This window comes from Ovis canadensis, chromosome 6 (genome assembly GCF_042477335.2).
Source record: "Ovis canadensis isolate MfBH-ARS-UI-01 breed Bighorn chromosome 6, ARS-UI_OviCan_v2, whole genome shotgun sequence".
In the NCBI taxonomy this organism is placed as follows: domain Eukaryota; kingdom Metazoa; phylum Chordata; class Mammalia; order Artiodactyla; family Bovidae; genus Ovis; species Ovis canadensis.
The window spans coordinates 65,854,850-65,860,587 of NC_091250.1; the positions used below are offsets into that span (position 1 = coordinate 65,854,850).

The 5,738-nt window shown below is 36.7% G+C and overlaps 1 pseudogene; it reads left to right on the top strand.

Annotated features, from left to right (window-relative positions):
- The first annotated feature begins 367 nt into the window (after positions 1 to 367).
- On the top strand, positions 368 to 466 carry LOC138443017 (U6 spliceosomal RNA; annotated as a pseudogene).
- Positions 467 to 5,738: the final 5,272 nt, after the last annotated feature.

Here is a 5,738-nt window from a genome sequence, read left to right on the forward strand (position 1 = left end):
TTTATTAAAACCTGTGGCTTCACTTTCTTAATATCTGTAGGGCTAAGATTGCTTAGATGTTTGGAGAAGACAGCAATGGCACCAACTGTTTAGAATTTATCATCATTCTATCTAAAACACATTTATTTTCTTTGAGCTGACTGAATACATGAAAAAGAAAAAACATGTCTATGAAAGAAGCTGTAGAGTTCAACTTTTATTATAAAATCTAAAAATTAATATAATTACCCAAATCCACTCAATACTATAAATTGGTTCTCTTAGGTGAATGGAACAGCGCATAGAAAGTTGCATTATCAGTGGGACATTATGGCATTTTTCCATAGGATGGCCACATATAGATTCTTCATAAAAAGAAAACACTCTAGTGCTCACTTTGGTAGCATATGTGCTAAAATTGCAACAATACAGAAAAAAATTAGCATGACTCCTGCATATGCCAACTTGTGAAGCATTCCATATTTTTTATAAAAAAAAAAAGCTTTATAATTTCAGGCATATTGGTAATTGTCTGTAATTTGAGAAAAAAAACCATTGCTCACACTGCATAGTTTGATCATTTGCCTAAGCACTCTAGTCAATCAGGAGAGTGAACATAATGATTAATGAAATGAATTGACAAGCTGAGTGACTGAAGTAACCAAATAATATAATCCATCCAATGTGAAATATGTGCAGTCTAACTACTGCAAAATTCTTTAATTCCACTATTTTTTTTTCATGCTCTGGGAAGTCTCTGATCTCTTCTAATCTGCAAATATCACCTTCAAAAACTAAATAGGCTACATGCATCATATTGTTGGAAAACTCAAACATCTAAATGCATTGTCAAAACAAACATATGCTTATGGAGAATTAAAACTGATGTATCTAGCTTCCGGCATCTTTCTATGCTGAAAACTAGGGAAACCTCCAAAGAGACAGGAAAACACATTGTGAGTTAATGATACAGGATTAATAATTTTCATTGCACGAAGACTGTCTTTTAAATACTGGAGAGCAGAAAGACAGAGTTTCCAAGTCAAAAAGGTTTTTATATACAAGTGCCATTATGCAGGACCTTAGGGGCCTTCCCAGAAGCGATACCCCTGCCATATCCCCTCTCATCCTGTGTCTTCCACCTGCCTCTTGTCAGCTGAAAAACTTTAGACTATTAGGCCTTCCCCAAGTTCCAAGAAGTAAATATAATCATAGAAATAAGAAAATCCAAAAAAATGTAAGGAAAACAGTCAAAGAAGACAAAATAATAATAGTTTAGCCATTTAAAAAAGTCAAAGAACTTTAGACCTTCAGACCTTCTTCAGGGGCTATAGATGATATTATGAAAGATAGCCTTTGAGCTGTTTCACAGATACAGAAACATTCGCTAGATGGAAGAAGTTAACTATAGCTGACCACAAGTATGTAGACCCCAGATAAGTTGGAATCAGAAGGTTGACGATGTTGATTTCTTGCACCCTGTAACTCTCCTCCCCATCTGATACCCTGTCTTTAAAGGCCTTTCCCTGAAAGTAATCAGGGAGTTTGGGCCTTTAAACACCAGCCACTTGGACTCCTTCATCAGTTCAGTTCAGTCGAGTTCAGTCGCTCAGTCGTGTCCGACTCTTTGCAACCCCATGAATCGCAGCACCAGGCCTCCCTGTCCATTACCAACTCCCGGAGTTCACTCAGACTCACGTCCATCAAGTCAGTGATACCATCCAGCCATCTCATCCTCTGTCGTCCCCTTCTCCTGCCCCCAATCCCTCCCAGCATCAGAGTCTTTTCCAGTGTGTCAACCCTTCACATGAGTGAAGCCAAAGTACTGGAGTTTCAGCTTCAGCATCATTCCCTCCAAAGAAATCCCAAGGCTGATCTCCTTCAGAATGGACTGGTTGGATCTCCTTGCAGTCCAAGGGACTCTCAAGCGTCTTCTCTAGCACCACAGTTCAAAAGCATCAATTCTACGGCCCTCAGCCTTCTTCACAGTCCAACTCTCACATCCATACATGACCACTGGAAAAACCATAGTCTTGACTAGACGGACCTTAGTCGGCAAAGTAATGTCTCTGCTTTTGAATATGCTATCGAGGTTGGTCATAAGTTTTCTTCCAAGGAGTAAGCATCTTTTCATTTCATGGCTGAAGTCACCATCTGCAGTGATTTTGGAGCCCCAAAAAATAAAGTCTGACACTGTTTCCACTGTTTCCCCGTCTATTTCCCATGAAGTGATGGGACCGGATGCCATGATCTTCGTAGTACCATGCAATTAATGCTGCACTTTGCTTCAGCACAACCCAGTATCAGTAGATTGGCTTTATACTGTGCATGGGTAATCAAACCCAAGTTTGATTAAGTAAAACAAGGAGTGTGGATGTATCACTAGATAGCTTCATTAGTATTAACTTTACACATAAAGACCCACATACACTCTGCAGCCCAGTGGAAAGCACAGAGGCTTTGGGGCTAACAGAGCCTGTAATTACATTTCAAACAATCTTACTGTATATGACTCCACAATAAATTTTGTGTGATATAAAGATATGAGACATGAGATAGGCAATTCACACTCAAAATACATAAGTGACTTGCCAATGACCACATAAGTAATAAATATTAGAGCCAGGTTTAGTATTCACATTTTTAAACTCTTAATTCATTGCCTATTTCTATTGCACATATTAAATCTTACATGTTACAGTTATAAATCTTACATGTTACAGTTATAAATGAAAGTGTCAAATAAAATAAACTCCATCTCCCAAACGTAAGCCACTATGGAGAACAATATGGCGATTCCTTAAAAAATTAAAAAGAGAGGAACCATATGATTTAATAATCCCACTCCTGGGCATATATTCAGAGAAAACCATAATTTTAAAATATGCATGCACCTCAGTGTTCACTGAAGCACTGCTTGTAATAGCCAACACATGGAAGTATCCTAAATGTCCAATGATATATGAATGGGTAAAGAAGAGCAATGGAATATTACTCAGCCATTAAAAATAATATGATAATATGAAATAATGCCATTTGCAGAAATGTGGATGGACCTGGAGATTATCATACTAAATGATGTAAGTCAGACAAAGACTAATTTTCACATGTTATCACTTATATGCAAAATATTTTAAAAATCACAGAAATGAACTTATTTGTAAAAGAAAAACAGACTCACACACTTAGAGAATGAATGTGTGGTTACCAGTGGGGGCGGGGGGAAGAAGAGAGGAGGAATTTGACATTGATATGCACACACTGCTATATTTAAAATAGATAGCCAACAAAGACCTGCTGTAAAATAAAATAAAATAAAGTGGTATATTATAAAAGAACAAAAATATAGAAACTATATCACTGGAATTTCTGTTTATTTCAATAAACATTTTTTAATACAAGACCAAGTTTAAAACACTTAGAACATTCTATTATTCTACTGAAACATTTGATTACTTGTTAATATATGATCAAGCTCATCCACTTCTAAGAGTCTTTCTAGAGTTTTTCTACCTATTTCCAAATGATTTTTACAATCACCTTGTCCAGATAGTAATGCATACATATGAAATTTAGAAAGATAGTAATGATAACCCTGTATGCAAGACAGCAAAAGAGACACAGAGGTATAGAACAGTCTTTGGAACTCTGTGGGAGAGGGAGAGGGTGGGATGATTTGGGGGAATGTCATGGAAACATGTATAATATCATATAAGAAACAAATCGCCAGTCGAGGTTCGACACAGGATCCTTGGGGCTGGTGCACTGAGATGACCTGGAGGGATGGTATGGGGAGGGAGGTGGGAGGGGGGTTCAGGATGGGAAACACGTGTACGCCCATGGTGGATTCATGTTGATGTGTGGCAGAACCAATACAATATTGTAAAGTAATTAGCCTCCAATTAAAATAAATAAATTTAAATTTTTAAAAAATGGTTGGTTTTTCAGTTAAGTTAGTCATGTAACTGCATGTTTAAGAACAAATTATTGGTTGTTATTATTAATTTTACTGTTTCTACATTCAAATTTGTAAATTGAACATTTTTTCTTTTAATAAATTCTTTTGTTTCACTTAGTTTAACGCTATCATATTTTTCTATCTCTGAATTTAATTTATGATCATTTTATTTCATAATTTACACATTAAAGTTATAAAACAATTTTGAAAATAAAAATATTATATTTCCTAATCTTCCCCTTGCTGCTGCTGCTGCTGCTACTAAGTCGCTTCAGTCGTGTCCGACTCTGTGCGACCCCAGAGATAGCAACCCACCAGGCTTCCCCATCCCTGGGATTCTCCAGGCAAGAACATTGGAGTGGGTGGCCGTTTCCTTCTCCAACGCATGAAAGTGAAAAGTGAAAGTAAAGTCGCTCAGTAGTGTTCAACTCCTAGTGACCCCATGGACTGCAGCCCACCAGGCTCCTCCGTCCATGGGATCTGCCAGGCAAGAGTACTGAAGTGGGTTGCCATTGCCTTCCCCGAATCTTCCCCTTAAGTAAGTGTTACTCAGTATTTTTTTATCTTTCATGGTCTACATGCTTTTGAAGTGAACCAGTCAATTATATTGTAAAATGGCCCTCAGTTTTAGATTGTCTCACATCTTCTTATTACTAGGTTAATGCTATGTTTCTTGCAGCAAGGATACCACAGAGTAATGCTGTGTTCTTCTCAGCATGATACCAATGTATGATATTACTGAAGGTGTTAACTTTAAGAACCTGCTGGGTTTCTCCATTATAAAGTTACTTTTTTTTTTTACTCTTTATTAATAAATATATTAGGGTATATTACTTGAAGACAATGCAAGTATACTGTTCATTTTCAAAATTTGGTCCACCAGTTTTAATACCTATCGATGGATCCTGCCTGTACATTTCCTGTCGTGTTCTTTTCCTCTAGTCTTTTTTTCTCTATTTTTTCTATATTATAGTTGTTAAGTAAAGAAGAGATTTCCCTTCTCTTTTACTTACTTATGTGTTCAGCTTTCAGTTTATATTATTAAGTGCACATGGACATTTATTTTATTCTGTGCTTTTTGATACTGAATTATTATTGTGTTTTTCAAAATGTTATAGCTGTAACCAAGAAGAACTATTTCAAAGTGCTTCTTATAATCTTCTGATATGTACCCCTCTTCCTGTGAGCACTTTCTTACTTTCTGTCACCATACAATTCTCCAGATGCACTTGTATTTCCTATGCTGCACTTCTGGCCTCTGGAATCAATAATTTCTTGAATAAGGCCTTGTTCCTCTTATTCAGTGTTGATATTTATAAACCAATACCTTGTATTTAGAAATAGGCCTAACAAAGTGTCCTTGTTTCCAGGCCTTCTGAATGGATAGAACTTGGAAAATATAAATATATTTTCTGTATATGGATGAATGGATAGATATCTATATATACCATTAGACAGAATACGTTCAATTATCAGCAAGCACCACAGAGTTCATCCTAACAAAGTGAAAAATCTGCTTCTAATCATTCACAAAGCATTTACTTATTTGTACTATGCAGGTCAGGAAGCAATAGTTAGAACTGGACATGCAACAACAGACTGGTTCCACATAGGAAAAGGAGTACGTCAAGGCTGTATATTGTCACCCTGCTTATTTAACTTATATGCAGAGTACATCATGAGAAATGCTGGGCTGGAAGAAGCACAACTGGAATCAAGGTTGCCGGGAGAAATATGAATAACCTCAGATATGCAGATGACACCACCCTTATGGCAGAAAGTGAAGAGGAACTAAAAAGCC